Source organism: Thunnus maccoyii, chromosome 12 (genome assembly GCF_910596095.1).
Source record: "Thunnus maccoyii chromosome 12, fThuMac1.1, whole genome shotgun sequence".
In the NCBI taxonomy this organism is placed as follows: Eukaryota; Metazoa; Chordata; class Actinopteri; order Scombriformes; family Scombridae; genus Thunnus; species Thunnus maccoyii.
This window is the reverse complement of record NC_056544.1, coordinates 5774775-5797369: the sequence shown is the minus strand read 5'-3', so window position 1 is coordinate 5797369 and position 22595 is coordinate 5774775. Positions and strand designations below refer to the sequence as shown.

Here is a 22595-nt window from a genome sequence, read left to right as displayed (position 1 = left end):
CTATGATATAGAATACAACATGAGGGTCAAAAGGGAGACATTATTTTACTCATAGGATGAGATAACTCCTCTGGTGGTGTTGATGGAAGCTGAACGTCACATCAGAATGACATATTTGTTGTTTGACATCAACATTTATCCTCTAAAACTCTGCTGGACTCATTTGTACTAAAACTCAACATTATAATAATAATATTTTGGAATAACCAGATAGACTTATGTCTCACAGTTTGGGGAAACTATATTCTTCAGTTTTAAGAAAAGAATAAGACAAAAACATCTCTGCTACACAAAGTTATGCCAATTTATTAAGACATTCCTCAAATCTTTGGTGTTTCTTCTTGTGAATTACTGGATAATTTAACTTGTTTAAGACTAAAACCTGCCACAAGAACAACACTTTTTGGATTAAACTGGTCACAACTGGTAGACATATGCAACAGGTGATGAGAGTTCACATGTAGACACAGTTTTGTTTTTAGAGGCCACAAGACAAAAAGGTTAAAGAACAGACAGTTCTGGGCAATTATAGAATATATATCAGGAAAAAATCAGCAAGTAACTGTTGATGTAGATGTGTATTTACTTACAGAAGGTGGGGTGTAAGTTAGATCACCATACACCACCACTCTATACACAGCAGTAGGATCGGTCTCACACTGTACCTAAATAATAAGAAACAGAGAATATGAGTATATAGTATCTTAATTGTGGTTTTGTGTGTGTAAACTAAAACAGTGCAGTGTGACTATACAATATATGTGATATGCTATGATATAGAGTATAACATGAAGAGTCAAAAGGGGGGAATAATTACAAAGTTATTGAGATCATTTATGAGCATGCAGAACAAATAGTAAAATGAAGAAAAAAGGTTATATTAATGTTTATAGAGAAACATCCTTTAGGACACCCTTATACTACATTGTCGGGCACTATTTAAAACATGCAACACAGAGGTTAATAATACAAGATATGTAAGACAATAATACATGAAGATATTAATGTTAATAGAAATGTAGATTAAATAAAAAACACAGTGAGCTGCATTGTTAGACACTAACTGAAACATAACTGCTTTTTTATATCTGTGCTTACGTGTTATAAGCACAGATATAAAAAAGCATGCAGAGTATGTAAAATACATAAATCAGTCTGACACAATAAAAGCAAGACAACAATAAGACATGCATGCAAGTACATGGGGGCTGACTGGCAGTAGCAAGATAGCAAGATAGCAAGATAGCAAGATAGCAAGATAGCAAGATAGCGACTGGACAGCAGACAGCAAGGGAAGTTCAGCACAGACTGAGTACTAATTAACCATTTCTTTAAATGAGTTCTAAATGAACTGTATGTGTCCAGCTCTATAATAGTTGCTGGGATGGAGTTCCATTCTAGTGCAGCTTCAACAGAGAATGCAGACTGACTGAAAGTACTTTTTCTGAGTGGGATGATGATGATAATCCCCTCTTTCTGCACCTCTTGTGAACCCATATGCAGTTGTTCGTATGTTGACAAACTGTCTGAGCAGAGGAGAAGTCAAGCCATATATAATCTTGTACAGAAGACAAACATCTACATATTTAATCATGTTTTCCCAACTCAGCAAGTTATATTTTGATGAAAATGTACCAGTTTCTTGTCAAGGATTTTAAGTGTTCATTTATACAAAGACTGTAATGGTTTTAGAGTAGTGTTGCTAGCCTGTAACCAGGCTGTTAAACAGTGAATGATATGGGAAATATAATATATAATCTCATGTTTTTCAAACATTGCCTGATGAATGCAACGCAGCTACTCTCCTCCATTTTGTAGTCACAAAGTTTTGGACACGACAGCACAACCTGTTGCATAAACAATCTGTGATCTAAGTTACCATCCAAAATAAATCGCTGCTCTTGTTAACTGAAGGCGAATTAGAAAAAAACTTTGTTCAAAAGTTGTCATAAAAACAAATAGATAAGGGATTGATCATCATGCAACAAGCTGAAACACTGCTATTGTATTAGTAAGTAGTAAATAGACAAACATCTGTATTTTGAACAATCAGTAACACTAATAACATTACAATGTCAGTGTGTTTGTTCAGTATGTGAAAAAACACAAAAAATTCTCTGCTACATAAAGTTATGCCAATTTATTCAGAACTTCCTCAAATCTTTGGCATTTTTTCTTATGAATTACTGGATAATTTAACTTGTTTAAGACTAAAACCTGCCACAAGAACAACACTTTTTTGATTAAACTGGTCACAACTGGAAGACATATGCAACAGGTGATGAGAGTTCATATGTAGACACAGTTTTGTTTTTAGAGGCTCAAGTCAAAAAGGTTCAAGAACAGACAGTTCTGGGCATTCATAGAATATATATCAGGAAATAAATCACCAAGTAACTGTTCATGTAGACATGTATTTATTTACAGAAGGTGGAGTGTAAGTTAGATCACCATACACCACCACTCTATTCACAGCAGTAGGGTCAGTCTCACACTGTACCTAAATAATAATTAACAGAGAATATGAGTACATAGTATCTTAATTGTGTGTGAATATAGAATATATATCAGGAAATAAATCACCAAGTAACTGTTCATGTAGACGTGTGTTTACTTACAGAAGTGGTGGGCGAAGTTTGTTGACCATCCACCATGACCTCCAATAATTCAGAAGGGTCAGGTTCAACCTGCACCAAAGAAGTAAAAATTAATAAACAGAGAATATGAGTATATAGTATCTTTATTGTAATGTACAGTATTTCATGGTAAATATAAAGCCAGTCAAAGATTTTAAAAATGTTTGTGTGAAACCTGAACAATTAAGTGTGACCTACGCATGTGCTAACAGGCTAGCTGGTAATTCCATAGAAAAGCAACACGTGGGAAAACTAGAATTGCATCAGTAAGTAGTATATAGACAAACATTTGCATATTAAACAATTAAAAAACACTAAAAACCTTACTATGTTGGTGGCCTTACCATGTTGGAAGGAAAATATACCCGTTAAAGCTACTATAGACTTAATGTCTGTAACGGCTCCACGTGAAAGGAACGAGTAGTTGTAAATCACGCGACACAATACGAGAGTCTCACACGTTGAATGTCACGTTGACTTTTGTTTCCAGCTCTTGTCATAGGTGGTCCACAAGTTTCAGATCACATTTGTCAACGTACACAGTAAATGTTGCTTTGCGTTTAGTTAGAGAAGCTCTGAAGCTCGTTTGGAATCACTGATATCATTGATAGACTTTATTGTCAGTATCGTACATGTGGCACTAGGCAGCCCTTATGAACTGCCAGGTCTCCTTATTATTGTTGATTTCTAATGCCAACACTCCTTTTTTAAGCTTTGGCATTGTTGTCTGATAAGCTCTAATGTTCATGTACATTTACAGTTGTCTCTGATTCCCTACCATTATGTGTTAGGGAGGATTAAGAGTCCTTGTTGCTGCTCAGATTCTTTGAGAACTCCTTTGAACAGCAAAATGGTGAATTCCTTTACCTAAGTGTCTCTGACTGAAATTATAACATATATATCAGACTCTCAACCTACCTGGGATCTTGAGTTGTATCTTTTGTAAAGTTGACCCTGTTTTCTTGTTCCCAAGAGTTAAAAGTGTAAAAAGGATGTCCAGTACACCATTTGTCGTTGAATCTTCCTGTTAGTGACTTCCATAGTAACCTTTTTTTTTTTAGATCTTAATTGTATGTGATTCACATATGAAAAAATATATAAAAACTGATGAGGACTTCCACAGTTTTTCATCTTGACGTGTTTTACTAGGCTAAAAACCATTGTCTGTATCATTACTTCATGCATCTATGACAATGATTGCGTATAATCACAATTTTGTAATTTAAAGGCTTGTGCTGTCCCTTGGCTGATGTGATCTTCATCTTCATCTTTGAAATCTTTCTGATTTCATGGAAGATGCAAAGTAATCCAGGCAAGCAAACCTGGACATTCCGTTCTGAAATACATGAGAAAATGGTAGTATCCAATTTCGTAGTCCATTGAATCTGGTCCCACCTCTGTTAAAATAGGAAGAAACATTAATTAGAAGTGAGTTTGAATGGAATAAACGGTAGTTAACTTATTTACTTCTAAAACCCTCACTCCTGGCAATTCTCAAGCCTGATTAACCCAGTTGGCTGCCTGTGCTTGAGTAAAATAGGCTGGTTGAGTCATTAGTTATCCCTTAGAGATCTTAAAACCCTACAAGACATTACTTGCCGTACCAGATGAATTCACATGCGCCACTGACTGCTCTCTGGTCACCAGTACTGTAGGATGTGCGTGAAAGTGGAGATATCATGCAATATAAAAAGCAAAGAGGAACTATAGCTGCGAGATGGAAATACTGGCTTCAGGAAGGAGAGACAGAAAACCTTTTGTTCGTAGCAGCCCCAGAGAAAAGGCAGGGTCTTCACAAATTTTAATACCAATACTACTAATATTACTACTAATACTAAATAATAAACTTTATTTGTATAGCACTTTTCAAAATGAATGTTAAAAGTGCTTCACAAGAGAAATAGAAGAGTGTAGAGTGTTTCAACTATGGGTAAGGGGATTATTTGGCAGGTTTTCATTATTCATTATATGACAGAGAGGGAGCGAGATGTGAATTCAAGAATATGCAGCTGCCATTTCATCATGGAAAAGAGAAATGTAATTAATTACCCTCTGTAAATCATTAACAGTAACAAAACAAAACAAACCATAACAAAAGCCTGAACCACAGAGCTCAGTTGTAGTCCAAAAACTATTATACTACACTGAACTAGGTGAACTAACATGTTTGTATTTTGTAGGACACACTGTCATTCTCGAAGAAATTCCACTCAAACCTATACATTTTACTGCCTCAAACAGAAGTTGGTTTCATGCCAGTGAGCCCTTCTGGCTGGAAGGAGACATGTTTTGATGATACATTATGAGCTGAGCAGACAAACTCACTCTCATGGTTGGTGTGACGCTCCTGGGGTGGGACTTACTGTCACAGAGACTGAGGGTGCTGTTTTCCTGGCAACTGGTGGGTGGAGGTGCAGCTAATACCTCTCTTCCTGGAGGGAAGTAGAATGAGGAAGGACTTTCACTGGCCTTATTAGGGCATGAGCACGTAGCAGTGCGAAGGCCCTATTGTATCTGAGGGAATTATTATTATTATTATCTGCAATGGAATGCATTTTTGAGGGGCTAAACGTGCTTGAAAACTGACAAAACTTTACACATGCATCAGAAGTCGGGGGAAATTGTATCTTTTATAGTGATTGGGTTTGGGCATGGCCAGCAGGCTCCATTGCTCCCCCAAATGCAGGTCCATTTTAGAAAAAGTTTCTTTGATGTTGATGAAATTTGGTGGGATCATTGCGCTCATCAGTATACCTAGAAACTTTTAAAAATTATTTTTTTTACCCAACAAGAAGTCAGCCATTTTGGATTTCTTGCGTCAGTTTTCATTTTACAAACACATATTTGAGGCCTTTAGGATATGCAAAACTCAAAAACTTTGCACACTTGTTCGGATTAATAATTAGTTCGATTTGACATTACAAATGGGCTTGGGCGTGGCACGGCAGCTCTATAGCACCCCTTAATTACTTTTGGCATTTTTGAGGTGCTAGGAATGCTTGAAAACTCACGAAACTTTGCACATTCATCAAACGTGGCGAAACTTGATATCGGATATTGGTTTTGACTCGGGTGTTCCAAAATGGCTCAAGGGCACCCCCTAGAAAATTTCAAATTAAAAGCCCTCATCTTTAAATTTGATGTAGATGAACGAAATTTGGTAGGCACACGTCCAGATGCACAAAAAAGCCTGTTGGAGCCATACCCTAAGTCCAATAGGAAGTTGGCCATTTTGAATAAACTGTGCAATTTTTGCCCTTTGCAGGTGTTATATTTTAACAAACTCCTCCTAACCCAAGCGACTTCAAATTTGGACAGTGTCATCAAAACACCAAAGTCTCAAAATCTTGAGTTTTCATTGAACGCCCTTGATGTGGTGATGCGCCAAACTTCGATGTTTTGCCATTAAACAGGAAGTTGTTGTAACTCCACTAGACCTTGTCTTTGCCCCTAATTTCACATGCTTGATAAGACTCCTGGCCTGAACACCTCTACATGTCCATATTGGGTCATAACCATAGCACCATCCACTAACAACAGGAAGTCAACCTTACAGGACAAACATCATCTGATTTACATGGAATTTATATGGTGTGGTCTACACATGATATACAACATGTTGTATAATTAGTGGTTGTTCTCTAGTGCCACATAGTGACCACAGGAAGTGATATGTAAGTCGTTTGTGCAACGTCCGATAGGAGCCTGGTCCTGAACACATCTGCATGCCCGCAATAAAAGACCTCAGAGGGCCCGATCATCGCTGCTTGCAGCTTTAATTCACAGTTGGTATTGTTTTCTGGAGGGTGTACTTGTTTGCTAAGCTTCCTCATGTCACACATATGGTGTACACAGCGCTCTGGCAGAGAATACTTCAAAAAATGTAATTTGCTATGTCTGTGTGGTTGTCAAATCATCCTGCTCCAGCTATGAATGTACAATTTTACAATACATTTGTTGGAACAAAATAACACTGAAAATACCTCCAGATGACTCCTGAACCTGTTAAATCTGCTGATCAAAGAGATTGCCAGCACCCTTGTTGTTGATTAGCAGGCCCTGGTATGACAAGGGAGAAAAAAATGTGGTTAAAACATGGTTAAGGCAAGTATTATTAGGACTATCTCCTTTAACTCAGCTCTCACAGTTCGCTGCCAAGTTGATTTGGGCCTGAACTGTGAACTTCACTGTAATAGCTTCAGTTTACAGCCATGCTTTAAACTTCTCAATGGACCTCACTTACACTACAACTTTTCCCAGTGGCCACTTGTGGTATTGCAGTGAAAAAGCATTTTCCCCATACTTCCACATAATTTTATATTTATCCTTCATTTAGCCAGGAAGGTCCCATTGACATACAAGATCTTTTCTTCCAGGGAGTCCTGGCCATTATAAAAGAGATGTCTGTAAAACTGTTGACACAACACCCCCTTAAATGGCAAAGAAGACAAATTATGACTCATTATGAATTTTTGATCCATGAAGGTTTTATATTTGTATTGGTGGTGATGTCACAGATTCAAAAATCACCACTGCTTTGGTAAAACCTCTTTTAAAGAATGGACACCTGGATATTTTAACACCCAGCAATTTTAGACTGATGTCAGGTCTCCCATTGTTAAGCAAAATTTTAGAGAAACTAGTTTTTAATCAGCTAAGTACTTTTTTAAACTCAAACACTAAATTAGAATGTTTCAATGTTTCCAGTTTTAGGACACATCACAGCAGAGACATTCCTGATAAAAGTTAGGCTAAATATTTCTCCAAAAAACTGGATCAAGGGTGATGGTGGATCCATTTCCCTGTGCCTCAGATGTTATCTCGTCTCAGTGTCTCTCATTTGTTATCTTTTCTGTTCATTTATGTAGAGCAAGGATGATAAATGGGCCAAGAAGTACAAAAAGGTTGTCCACTAGAAGAGATTTTATATAGGTTTTGAGTCTCTCAGAAGTCAATGTTGGCCCAAAAAATCTGGTATCAGTCAGACTCCTTGATTTCATGTTATTTCTGGTTTCTGTTTGTTTAAGTCTACCTGAAAAATGTTTGTTTGTTTCAGATCTGATTTTTCCAACTTCTCATTCAGATAAATTATAACTTACACTTTTATAAAGACCAAGCTATTGAAAAGTACAGTGAATCCAACTTACACCTGTTGCATTAAATCACAATAGATGAATACTTAATTATTACATCAATGAATTTATTGTTTTTAACAGAAACATTAACAATATGGACAAAGCAATAAACAAACAGAGGAACAGTTTCAGTCCTCATCTTTAGGCAGCAGCAGCAGCAGCAGTAGCAGCAGAAAGTTTTTCTGAACCAGCTCAGGAAGTGTCTGACTCAACCCTTCTTCTTCATTTTGACTGGACCAGAGTCAGAGGAGGTGGAGGAGGTGAAACCACAGCCAAGACTGGTTTTCTGGTGGGCTCTTTGTTCATTTTCTCATTCTCCAGGGCTGAAAGAGTTTCATCTGGAGGTGTCATTGGAGATGGAGGAGAAACCACAGCAGAGTCTGGTTTTCTGATGGGCTCGTTGTTCAAAGTCTTACCATCCAGGACTGAAGCAACTGGAGCTTCAGCTGGAGGCGTCAGGGAGGGTGGAGGAGGAGAAACCACAGCAGAGTCTAGTTCTCTGTTGGACCCTTTGTTCAACTCTTATCATCCAGGACTGAAGCGACTGGAGCTTCAGCTGGAGGAGATGCAACATTGGTGATGGTGTTCAGCATCTCTGTTGCAAAGCAGTTCAGCCTGTTCACTAGGACCCCTGGAGTGTAACCCTCTCAAACCTTCTCCTGGATAGACAGGAACACATCATCTCTGATGGAGTGAGAGAAGGTGACCTGATGAAGCATGGTGGTCAGAGTGGTGGAGACCCGGTCCACAAAAGCCTGCGTAACTCCAACCGCCATTGTGCTGAGTTGCTGGGACGGCATGTTAAAGGAGGTGTTTGAAGGCAGCAACCAAAATCCCTGAACGAGCACCTCCATCACCACCTCCAGTTGGCTGAACAGTTTGGAGCAGGAGGCCTCCTGCTGCTGGAGTACTGATGAGCCTGGCTGATGATCTTGGGATGTCTGTAGGTTACAGTCATTCAAAGTTTTTTAAAAACACTTCAGAACACCACAGAGACATCACAACCACTGTACTGTAACTCATCTCTGATGGAGTGAGAGAAAGTGACCAGGCGAAGCATGGTGGTCAGAGTGGTGGAGACCCGGTCCACAACAGCCTGTGTAACTCCAACCGCCATTATGCTGAGCTGCTGGGACAGCATGGCTGATGATCTTGGGATGTCTGTAGATTACAGTCATTCAAAGTTTTTTAAAAACACTTCAGAACACCACAGAGACATCACAACCACTGTACTGTAACTGGTGACAAATGTGTGAAATATGACTCACTTAAACTGAGGAGAGATGGTCTCTGGAGAGTTGAGGAGCCTTCTGGCTTCAAACTCAACATCTCTCATCTTCATGCTGGTGTTCACCTCAAACACCTGAAACAAGGAATCAGATACGATGAGCAGATTGACATATTTACAGAATAAATCAAGTGTAATGTAACAATTAACTCTTTATTTTACAGGTCCCTTAATTTTATACTAATTTCAGAGTAATTTGCAGGTATTAAACAGTTTGTTTTTACAATGTTAGATTTGTGTATGAAACTGTATATTAGTGTGTTGGATTATTTCTTAAAAACTATATAAAAAACAACCTGATATGATGATATATCATTTGACACACAAAACTACACACTGAAAACTTAGCAATGCAAATTAACAACTACGTATGAACCCAAATATAATGAGTCGGCAATAAACCAACTTAACGCTTTTTTCTGTTTTTTCCTATAATTTGTACCAAATTGCACCAGCACCAGCACCAGCTCTCTGTAAGATAAAAACATGCAAATTACTCAGAAATTGTCCAGTATTAGAATAAAATTGATGGACCTGTAAAGTGTTACTGTCAAGTCTTTTCAGGATCTGATCTTACCAGCTTCAGAAGAGGCTCCATGTCGGCATCAAAATCCTCAAGCTCAAACTCCCAAAGCCTTCAAACAGAAAGAAAACATAAGCTTCGTCTTTACTGTTCCTCTCTTCCTCATTAGAGACAGATTGGTGTCACATGAGCAGAGTTTAGGTCAGGTGTAGTGCTGGACTGTGTATGTGTGTTTGTGTGTGTACTGGAGCTGTTGCCTTGTTCAGTTGAAGCAGCAGACCTTTACAGCCAACAGCTGGATCCTCACTGACAACACATTCGACTCTTGGAGTTGATCCGTTTTCAACTGAACAGGACAAACTTACAGTTGAGAATCAGTTTGGAGAGAAATATTCAGACATTTCAAGCTTGTTCTGTAGAGCAGTGAACAATGACTTTGTGCCATACAAAGCGGAATTGCTCTATCACATAACCACAACTCAGCGCAATATATGAAAAGACATTTGCTCTATTTGAACTTATAGAATATAAATTAATAACAAGATCAATTAATTGGTGGCCATGGGTGATTGGTAAAGATAAATGTTAATATCACTAAAACCGTGATGTCAATAAGAACAGTGGTCACATTTTCAACTTCCTGCTTCACAGTTTAGCTGTTTTTTGTTTTATTTTGCTGCTCACAATAGCCATTTCTTTATCTCATCAGAAATAAATCATTTTCTTATTTGGAGAATACTGAACTCTGACCTGTTTCTCCTAACCTCAACCTTTAGGAGATATAAGGAGCAAAAGAATAAATGAACAGTAGAAACAAAAGAAAAGCAGGAGTTCTTTTGCTGGGCACAGAGTTTTCTCCTTAACAACCTGATGGAATAAGAATGGACAAACAAGAGAAAAAGACTTGCATGATTCACATCTCAATATTGTCTGTCTTTCATATCAAGTACATCTTATGCATGCAGATGCTCATGTAGACACCAGGTGGTGCTCAAGCACCTGCCCTTTTGGCCTTTGACTAGATAAGTGCCCTTTTAGCAAGACATTTCTTTCATTTTCTTTTTCTGATTTTACATTTTAGTTTTTAAATTTGGCCCATGATATCAATTTTCAATTAAAAGCGTGTTTTAATGCCTGACAATTGCATTTAAATTCTAATTCTGCCCCTCCTTCTTCGACCTGTCACAGCCACTGGTTGCAGCATGCAGATCGAGCGCCTTGCAGAGCAGCGTGATCCACGTCTCCTGTCGTGCCTTCACTGGTGACAGCCAGGTAACGATAATCTTTGTCCTAAACCCTGTCATTGCTTGACACTGTTGTGAAATTAAACTACTATTAAACATCTCAGTACAGCCAGCCTAACTTAGGCAATAGTCCTCCGTTAAGCTTAACAAGTAAGCTAGTTATGTCTGATAAATATGTGGCATGTGTAGCAGAAAAATCAGGTAATTATCACTATAAACCTGCATTCTCTTATAATCTCACCTCCCCTTAAGGTGATATTTATGTGATGAGGCACTGATCAGTTTTTACAGTATGAAACAGTAACAAGTAATACAAAGTATAACTTCACAATTTATCTCATCTTCCCCACACACACAGCATTTTTTTCTTTGGAAGAGACTGTACAGTCAGCAAATAATAGCATTTAATGATGTCTTATATATTTTTACATAGGTGTACAGAATATACAAATGTATAACTGTAATTGTTTTGACTCTGTTTTTGTTTTTGATAGAAGCGAGACCACCAGTTTGAGACCATAAAATACACAGAGTTGAGACTTGAATTTGATCACCTGGACAAATTTCTGATATTGTGTAGGTTCATTTATAAGCCAATCAAGTTTTCTTTTGGATCTTAATGTTTTCTCAAGAGCTGATTATTTCAGACGAATAAAGATCAGTGTATGTGTATGTTAGTCCTCTTCAAATAGGGACCTTGAAAGATAATCTGAAACCTAACCTGAAGAGGATAGGGACACTGAGGTGACCTGAGCTACAGAGACACTGGTCACTCTCACACAGGGGAATAATAATGTTACTTGCTCTGGCAGAGGGAGCAAACCAGCAATCAGGCTGGATTTGTGAAGTCTATGGACTGTGAGAGTTTTTTTTTTTTTGGAAAAGGAGGATGATAAGATAGGTGCACTGTTAATGATAACATGGGAAATGTTTCAGTTGACTTGTAAGCTTGTTAAATAGAAAATCTATACCCCATAGCTGTCAGGAGTAGGTTGGACAGTGAACAGTGTGATACAAAGATGTTTTGTTGTCTTTGATATTTCTGTTGAAGATTCAGTAAAAGGAAGAAAATGTTTATTATTTTAGTTGTGGAAATACTGGGAAAAGAGTATGAAAGCATATGGGTTACTAGAATGTTAAGTTAAAGTTGTTTACAGTAAATATTCACAGAGACAATGACAGTTAGTATCAGAAGATCCTGTCAATGTATTATCTTGATGTTGAGTGCGCATGTCATATAGGATGATGTAGGCGGAAGCATTAAGTTCGGTGTTGCTGTACAGGAGAAGGAGCAGTAAAGATACATGGAGAACAAGCTCATGAAGTTGGTCCAGTTTATTATTTGTGATATTTGTTATGTCAGTAAGCTGGACATCTACAGATATTACAAATCCTCAAAAAGGGATCTCAGAACAGAAAATGCCTCTAAAAGACCAGTAACTTCAAAGATGTTGTTTTCTGCGGTGTTCCCTCTACATTTTGGACAGTGCACAAAGGTCTGCTGCCACCGTTCCACACATGTTTTGCAGCCAATAATGCTTCGGCAACACTGTGCGAAGACTGGCTCCTCGATCAAATCTAAAAAACAAAATGAGAGAAAATAGTCATTCTCTATGTGTGTCCCCATCTGTCCTTAAAGTGATCTTGATGTAGGCCTACTTGGTGATAGTGTTTTCTTTTTACTCAACTTAAATTCTTTTAAAACTTTCTTTATTGTATCATTACACCATGGGCTGTCACACAAAGGTCTGCATCAGTACATGTAATTCATTGTACTGCATGAGACACAGCTAGCCTTGGTTAGCGAATGTAAAACTGTATGTGTATTTGGAAATCTCAAATTCTGGCACACCCTAAATAAAATGGATCCAAAATTATTTTACATATAGGACAATAAGTATATATTGCATACTTACTCAAACAAACAACACAGCAGAACCCTTGCTTGATGGTATGTAGCTGGGAAGGAGTCAAGATGACTCTTTGAGTGGCAGCCAAACTGATGAGCTCTCTGATTGCTGCAGCGACATCCAGTAGGCTCTGTGATGCCAGCACAAGCTCTTCTATTCTCTCAGTGACCTCTCCAATGCCTGCAGCATCATCATCATTTCCACTGTTGCAACGAAAAACATAATCGAATAATCAATATGTAATGGTTGTGTTCTATCAGTTTTGGTAGTGGTGGTGGGGTGGAAGTCTAACCTTTTGTATTAAAGATTAGAAAATGGGGAAAAAAACAACAACAAGTAAATAACAAAAGCAAGGCTTTTTATTTATGTATGTAGCTTGGCCAAGTGGGGGGTGGGGACAAGCTCAATTTCCATCTCTGATTATGGTAATATGTTCTTTTTTTATTATTGACAGTCTCTCAGATACTTTGGCAGGGGAGCTGGTACCCTGGCAGCCTGCCAAGGTGTTAATATACGGGAAACCCTGAGAACCAAATAAATCTTTGTCCCAAACATTATAGGAGCCACTATATATACAGAATGTATGCAGATCCCCTGAAGGGTAGCCTCACATTCTACAAAACAGACCACATCCATTCTGCTGGGACTCAACCTCCCACCAACCACCTCAGCAAGTTACACTGATCTGAAGAATATTATATTGAAATAATTGCTATGACACACAGGGGATTCATAATCCTAGCAATGGTTAATGGTCTTATGTATTTTGTATATCAACAATAACTAGAAAATGCACTCAGTAGAGCGCAGAACTCCACCAAGGAGCCAGATGAGCTAGATGTTTTATGCACCTCACCGCCATGTTTGATTAAGTGACATTATAAGGAGGATAAGAAGCAAAGTGTCGAAGACACCAGTGTTACAACTCACCTATAAAAATACTATTTCAAGAGTAAGATTAATCCCAGCAGCAACTGAAAATGATCTCAGTAGCAACAGCAAAACATTTTCCAATGTTGAAATCTTGTAATTGTTGCTCTGAATGAAAGTCAATCAGCAGCCATTTGCCTCCATTCATTTTATTTTATCATGTGCTATTAGTGGGTGCAATCCATTCTTTGTGGATTTGGCCCAAAGTTTCATTTAAATCCATGCAGGACCTTTGGTGTAATCTTGCTGACAGACAGACAGACAGACAGACAGACAGACAGACAGACAGACAGACTAAAAACATGACCTCTGCCACTTCCTTGGTGAGGTCATGAGAGTGTGGGGAAAAATGTTAAAATGTGTATAATAATGTAAATGAAATGTACGACAAGTAGTATTAATTATTATTACATGGCAACTGGAGTTGTTATGATCATATCATCTAAGTATATTTTACTTTTACTTTCTGCCGTGCAATTGGTAAATTTGAAATGATAAATTCACCGTCATTTAACAAGTGATTTAGGCTAACGTTACCTTTGAAATGTAGAGACAGAGGCTCTGGGGGGGATTGAGGCTGTCGACTCTGTAGTTGAACTAGCGGTCGCAGGTGTTGGCATGAATGAAGAGCGTTGGCTCCTGACATTTGAAGCTGATGAGGTCTCGTTTTCACAGTGAAACTCATCGTGACCTCTTGGAGTAAGGTCAAATGTGCTGGAAACACTAGATGCTCCAAGAAACAAGGCCGCATTTGTGTAGTTAGTTGTGTACAGACTATGAGCCGAGACCTGTCAAGAAATTCACAAGTCAAATAACCACTAGTGTTTATTTCCAAACTTTTCTCAATGAATATTCTTCAGTGACCACTGAGAGGGAAACTCCTCCAAATGCTAAATTTCTAAATTAAGTGAGTTACATATATACAGTATTTAAAGGATAATCCACGATGAGACGGACTTCTATAATAGACCTTTTTCAACAGCAGCCATTTTGACCTGAAAAAGTAGGTAAACACAGATGTTACTAATGACATTAATGAAGGTTCTGTTATATTTAGGTAGAGAGCCTTAATTATTGTGATTAGTAGCTAATACCTGTGTTTACCTTTTTCATGTCAAAATGGCTGCTGTTGAAAAAGTCTATGACCAACGTGGAGGTGAAGAAATCCCAGACAGTGTCTCCACTAGACAACATTTCCACTAACTTAGTGGGGTTAGGCTAACAGGCTAGCCTAAGAGACTGACACCTGAGGAAGACCTATAGCTAGTAGCTAGCTAATTTTTGTATGTCAAAATATCTAATAATCACTCATTTGTTGTTTTTTAATACCTGTTTCTGAAAAGAAAATTGAATGACCAAGAGACTGTGGACCAAACTAGAGCTAAAGGCCAGGAAATATTGGACTTGTATTCAACAGTGAACAAGAAAGTGCAGAGTGGCAGCTCAAAAATGATACCCCCCGGAAAAAGTTTTCTTCATTTCTATACAGTGGTAGTAGTACTATATATATATATATATATATATATATATATATATATATATATATATATATATATATATATATATATATGTATGTATGTATATGTATACATATATATATACAGTTGTGCTCATAAGTTTACATACCCTGGCAGAATTGTGAAATATTTGTCATTTTTGGAAAATATGACTGATCATGCTGAAACATTTTCTTTTATTTAGGGATAGTGGTCAGGTGAAGCCATTTATTTTCACATAATTGTGTGTCCTTTTTAACTGAAATCACCCAAATGGCTTTGATCAAAAGTTTACATTCCCTTGAATATTTGGACTGATAATATACACACAAGTTGACACACACACACGTTTAAATGGCTATGAGGGGTAAGTTTCCACACCTGTGACGTCTTTGATGTAATTAGTGTCTGTGTATAAATGGTCAGAGTTTCTTAGATCTTGAGAGAACCCTGCACATTTAATCCAGGGCTGCTTTGACTTTACTGGATACTGAGCCATGAGGAAAGCAAAAGAACTGTCAAAGGACCTGCGAGTTAAAATGGTTAAAAAACAAACTTGCTCTGGGCAATTATAGAATACATATCAGAAAAAAATCACCAAGTAACTGTTCATGTAGATGTGTATTCACTTACAGAAGGTGGAGTGTAAGTTAGATCACCATAAACCACAACTCTATTCACAGCAGTAGGGTCGGTCTCACACTGTACCTAAATGATAATAAACAGAGAATATGAGTATATAGTATCTTAATATTGTGTGTGTGTGTGTGTGTGTGAAACTAAATCAGTGCAGTGTGGCTATACAACAGATATGCTATGATATAGAATACAACATGAGGGTCAAAAGGGAGACATTATTTTACTCACAGGATGAGATAACTCCTCTGGTGGTGTTGATGGAAGCTGAATGTGAAACATCAGGACAATGTAACATCAGAATGACATATTTGTTGTTTGACATCAACATTTAACCTCAAACTCTGCTGGACCCATTTGTACTAAAACTTAATTTTATAATAATGATAAGCAGATAGACTTATCTCATGCAGTTTGGGGAAACTATATTTTTCAGTTTTAAGAAAAGCATATTAAAATCTAATTAGAAAACCAAAAGTTTAAGAGTTTAACATACAACTGCTCAAATGAAATCATATGAGCAGTTATGTCCTAATTTAATGTTTTTCAAAAATTGCATGATGAATGCAACGTGGCTACCACACTACATTTTGGAGGTAACTTAGACATGTTGAGCATGACACGAGAGCATGTCGCATAAACAATCTCTGATCTAATTTAACATCCAACATAAAAACTCTGCCCCTTAACTGTACCCGCAGCAGAAAATCAAGTTCTTTTATTCAAGAGTCGTCATTAAAGCAATAGATAAATACCTTTTATCATCACACGACAGCAAATAGCCCTATGCATGTGCTAATAGTTTAGCCCGTTTATCGGTAGAGTAAACATGTGGAAGCACTAGTATTGCATCAGTAAATAGTATATAGACAAATATCTGCATTTTAAACAATTAAATAACACTAAAAATCTTACTATGTTGGTGGCCTTACCATGTTGGCGGTTAAATATACCCTCTAAACCTACTGATGAGTGGAGGTTTAACTAGTTGTTAATCACGCGATACAACACGAGAGTAAAGCCTGTCTCATATGAATGACGTTGACTTTTGTTTCCAACTCTTGTCGAAGTAGGTCCACAACTTTAGACTGCACTGTCAGTATCATATACGTGGCTATAGGCAGCCTTCATGAACTACCAGCTCTCCTTGTTACTCTTGTCACTATTTTGCTGAGCAAACCAGAAGAAGGTACAGGCGAAACGTGTTGTTCATAAAGTCACAGTAAAGTCATTTTCGTGTGTGGTGGTTGATCTTGAGTTTCACTCTTTTTTAAGCTTTGGCGTGGTCAACTGCTTAACTCTAATGATTATGTATATTTACAGCAGCTCTGATTCTGTAACATTTCCGGTTAGGGAGGATTGAGAGTGTTTGTTGCTCAGATTCTTTGAGATCTCTTTCAAACAGCAGAGGCATTTCCACCAAAATAACCATACGGCCATTTGCAAAAAATGGTTAATTCCTATACGCATGTGTCTCCGACTGAAATGACAAAGATAACATGCACATCAGTTAAGACTCTCAACCTACCCTCTATCTTGAGTTGTATCTCTTGTACAGTTGATCTGGTTTTCTTGTTCCTGAGTGTTAAAAAGTGTAAAAAGGATGTCCAACATGACAGTTGTTGTTGAATCATCCTATTAGTTGCTTCTGTGGTAAGTTCACGATGAAAAAAAATATAACAATTGACGAGGACTTTCCACAGCTTTTCATCTTGATGTGTTGTACTAGGCTAAAAAACATTGTTGCGTATAATTACTTCATTCATCTATGACAATGAATGTGTATAATCACAATTTTGTATTTTAAAGTCTTTTGCTCTCCCTCAGCTGATGTAGTCTTCATCTTCATCTTTCACTCTCGGACTTCAATGAAGATATAAAGTAATCCAGGCAACCAAACCAAGGCATTCTGTTCTCAAGCACTTGAGAGAATGGCAGTATCTAATTTTGTAGTCCACTGCATCCGGTCCCATCTCTGTGAAAACAGGAATATACAGCAGCTGACAGAAACATGAGGTTTTCCTGGGTGTCACTGATAAAAAATGGAATGGGAATGGGAAATGGGAATGCTGAGATGAGAAGTTTTATTAGGAGTCATTATTGCACCATTAAGTACATAATGTTAGGAAAGTAGTTAAAAAACATGCACACAAATGGTGACTATTTACTGCATACTGCTGTTAGAAACTGAGTACAATCAGCCACCGTCAGTAATCAATACAAACACATATTTTTAGGCAATCAAACCAATAACTTACAGCAGTCAATGTCAGACAACCTCACCTGATTCACTCTGATTCACTCTGCAAATGCTCAATTTAGTCATTGTTCCACATGTGAGGAAGTAGCACCCTGTGGCAGACACTGCCAATTTTAGAAAGAAAAAAATAATTTTGAGGTAGGAAAGTATTTTTTTAACTTAATTTATGTTTGTGATAGCATTGCCTGCTTTGAAGATAAACTTTGAAGTTCTAGTAAGAACCCTTAATGGTCCCTATCAGACCTTTTAGACTCTTAGCCTTGTTGCATTATTCATAGTTGTAAGCAGACTTATTAATGCCAAGAAACATTTCAAGCTGATCCAATGTTTTATATTGCCAGATATCATACAGTCTCTGTAGTAAAGTGTAGGAGCTTTCTACACTTCTCCGCTTTATTGCAGCTCTGTAATAAAGTGCAAATGTAAACACATTTCTCCCTCCAACCTGCACATTTTAAAGGACCATGAAGCCACCAAGTCCTAAAAAAGAACCCAGCCAAACACCAAGATAAAGGTAGACCAACATGCTTCACAAGGTGTGAAGATCAAATAATAACAAACTCCTTCACTTTTTAGAAATCGTTTTCAGCTGAACTTAGGGACTAAAAAAAAACATGCAGCAGAGAGATCACTATCAATACTCATCCCTGTGGTTTGCAGGTTTTCAGGTGAACACTTTTTTGTTGTCAGCACCCTCAGTGTTGATTAACAGGTCCTGTTAATGCCTCAATTTAGGAGCATTCCACTATTGTGAAAGTAAAGGGAAGTATTTAGTGAACCACTGCTTTATCCCCCCTGTTCATACACGCATACACGCTCCTGCAAAACACAAAAAGACACACTGATTAAAAGAAATCATATCATTATGTTCAAATTCTGAGCATTTTGTTCATTTTTAGATGATGACATCACAACTTAGATATAAAAGATACCCTGTGGAGTTTTTGTCCACTAGTAGTGCTACAGAGCAATGTTTTTATGTGTGGGTCCTTGTTTTGTCTGTATTGTCAACATGATTCACATTCCTGCCACAGGTTCACATTATTCCACTGACAGAAAGTTGGTGGCAGTAATCTGCCAACAGATGTAGCATGCAGAGGTGGAAATTACAAAGAATTGTCATCACTGACTGTAAGTACATTATGTATACATTATGTGCATGAGCCAAACAGACAAACTCACTCTCATGGCTGGTGTGACGCTCCTAGGGTGGGACTTGCTGTCACAGAGACTGAGGTTGCTGTTGTCCCGGCAACTGGTGGTCGGAGCTGCAGCTGACACCTCACTTCCTGAATGGAAGTAGGACGAGGAAGGACTTTCACTGGCCTTATTCACAGTTTGTATTGTTGTCTGGAGGGTGTACTTGTGCCTTGTGGCTTCTTCATGCCACACATATGGTAGACACAGCACTCTGGCAGAGGACATTGCAAAAAATTTAATTTGCTATGTGTATGTGGTTGACAAATCCTCCTGCTCCAGCTATGAATGTAAAGTTTTGCAAAACATTTATTTTTACAATACATTTGTTGGAACAAAATAGATGATCAAAAAGTATTCCAGTGCATGTGTGTCAAATGTGACTCACTTAAACTGAGGAGAGATGTTCTCTGGAGAGTTGAGGAGTTGAGTCGCATCTTCATGCTGGTGTTCACCTCAAATGATGAGCAGATAAATCAAGTGTAATGTAACAATTCATAGTAACTCTTTATTTTACAGGTCCCTTAATTTTTTTATCCTGATATCCTTCGGAGTAACTTGCAGGTATTAAACAGTTTGTTTTTATAGAGAATGCAAACTCACCTCTTAACAATTCTTTAAAAGACAGAAAATACTTTTCAGTGCACAGTTTTGCGTGTCAATTTGCAAGTATATTAGCATAGATTATTTCTTAGAAATTCTATAATTTTTAAAAATTTTTTATTGTTATTTTTTCTTTGTTTGAACAACCTGATATGATAATATATGGTTTGACACAGAAAACTACACACTGAAAACTAAGTAATGCAAATTAACAACTACGTATGAAATATATATAATACATAAATATATACAAATATAATGAGTAGGTAATAAACCAATTTCATACTTTTTTCTGTTTTTTCTTATAGTTTGCACCATATTGCACCCTCTCTGTAAAATAAATGAGTTGTTAAAAACACACAAATATAAAATTGATGGACCTGTAGAATAAAGCCTTTCAGGATTCTGATCTTACTAGCTTGAGAAGAGGCTCTACATCAGCACCAAAATCCTCGAGTTCAAACTCCCAGAGCCTTCAAACAGAAAGAAAACACAAGCTTCATCTTTACTGTTCCTCTCTTCCTCATTACAAACAGAGTGGTGTCACATGAGCAGAGTTAAGCTCAGGTGTAGTGCACAGCAGATCTTTTCTTTGCTGAAGCCTCAACATTTTTGCCACCGGTGCAATCTAAAGAACATACAAGAGATCACATGTCTTTATACTTAAGTACAAGACACAGTTCATGAGATTTTACCTGGTATTTTATATTACTGTGGACCTGACACTATGGTGTGTCTTATCCGACACTTTTAAGAGCCCATGTGTCAGATGACCTGCTGAGCCTGCTCATATATAGTTGTGTCAAACAACACCTGTGAAGGAAATAAGATAATGTTGTTCATCCGTTTGTTATTCAGAGTTTTAACTACATCTGAAAATGTTTGGAGTCAAAGTCCAGTAAAAAAAAGTGTCACATACCCTGACGGGTCTGTACATTTCTCTGCTCACTTCAATGAACTCCATGGCTATATTGTTGCTGTACATCTCAATACAGAACAAGCTTGACTTTTGAAACGACAACAAAAATATCACAAGTGCTCAAACACAGCTGATCATCAAGACACAAATGAACAGAGTGAAATCTGGATAAAGAGTGAGTGAAGTCTGCAGAGAGAATCTGACTGTTGATGGAAGTTGCTGTCTTCATTGTTAAACAACCAACTTCTCCGGGATAGGATTTCTTCAGTGTTCATTGTTCAGGATGTTTTTACTGGCAGCTGAATTATCTGCAGAGGTCTCCTCCTCTCCAAAGCAAATGTACACAGGGATTAAACCAGTAAGTGTTAATGTTGCAGCTGGTCCATGTGTTCTTCTATTTTGTTTACAGTTCATTTAAATTAAAGTGATTCTTTAGATTTCAAAAGCTTACATAAAAAAATCTTCATGTGGAGAATATATAGTAACTTCAACTGTGCAACAGCAATTTGATAAATATAATTCCCTCATTTATGTGTCATGTTGGACGAAGAGGAAATACTGAAGTAGAAGAACATCCAAATTAATCTCAAGCACTGCACCTCAATAAATGTACATTACCAATAAAATGTAGATTGGTCAATGATGCCACCTAATGGTGGCTTCATAATCTACCTAATGTTAAGTTTGAAAAAGCTTGTTGTAGTTATTGTATGTACTGTATAGTGCTTTGTGTCTCACGGTATCATACTGAGATAGTGTGTGTCTATTTTGTGCATTTTTAAAAAAAAATTCAATTGACTGAAATATGGAGCAAAGCAGAGATACTGACACAGGATGGCTTGTTCAACGAATTTTCACCCCACTCAATAAGTTTGCTATTGGCTATATGTTCGTATAAAATCTAGAAAGCAACAGGCTGTATTATTTTTATTTATTTATTTTCATATAACAGCTTAAAGGAGACTGTTATACAGCAAGTTAACAGCACTTTGTGTATACAACTTGTATCTACAAACATGCAGGGGATCAAAGGTGTTAGGGCTAGGCTAGTGAAACCATGAGCAGGACACCGAGGCAGAAGGCAGCAAGTAGAGTTGGAAAAGGATTTTATTTGCAAGGTGGTAGCTGGGAGGCTGCGGCCAAGGTCTGGGCTGGTAGCCAGGAACCTGGGAGCTTGGGCTGGGTGTGAGGCTGGGTATAGGGAATGGAGAGGGGAGCTAGGTAGAGGGATGGGCTGTGCAGGTGAGGCAGGAAGGCAGGAGACCAGGGCTGGAGTCAGGCGAAGGCAAACTGTGGGAATACAGAAACAGAGATTAGGAACGCTGTCAAAACTGAATCGAATCAAAGTTAGGAGGCTAGAAGCACGACTGACTGCGATCTGGCGGCGAGTAGGAGGTTGCACCCAATATTTAAGCAGAACTCCTGATGGATGGCAGTTGGTCGCCTGACTCCCACACACCTGTCTCCACTCCTGTAATTTGGACATAGACAAGGGAGAGAGAGAGACACACACCCACACACACACACTAGGAGGAGGCAGAAGTGGAGGGCATGACAAAAGGTTGTAATAAAAGAAAGATTTAGATTACAACCTGCACACCCTGCAGTTACCCTGTAACTAAATGTAACGAGGGGGGAACAACCAACATAAGTTACTCTGTAACTACAGAGGACAATGCGAGAACAGTCTTCAGCTATATTTATATTAGCTATAGCTATATATTTATTTCCTGGGATGAAAGAAGACTGTGCACAGAGCTGACAAAAAGATAAGCTTGCACCTTGAGGAGCTGTAATGCGGGACGAAAAAAAAGGCCA

At 37.9% G+C, this 22595-nt stretch overlaps 2 long non-coding RNA genes across 2 annotated transcripts; one reads left to right on the top strand and one right to left on the bottom strand.

The window, feature by feature from the left end:
* Positions 1-10767: 10767 nt before the first annotated feature.
* LOC121908535 lies at positions 10768-12146 on the top strand. Its single transcript, XR_006099260.1, has 2 exons — positions 10768-10854; positions 11321-12146. It is a non-coding gene; the product is annotated as an uncharacterized LOC121908535 (long non-coding RNA).
* A 16-nt stretch (positions 12147-12162) lies between these two features.
* On the bottom strand, positions 12163-14273 carry LOC121908534. Its single transcript, XR_006099259.1, has 3 exons — positions 14204-14273; positions 12743-12939; positions 12163-12404 (listed from the first exon to the last, which is right to left on the bottom strand). It is a non-coding gene; the product is annotated as an uncharacterized LOC121908534 (long non-coding RNA).
* Between the last annotated feature and the right edge of the window lie 8322 nt (positions 14274-22595).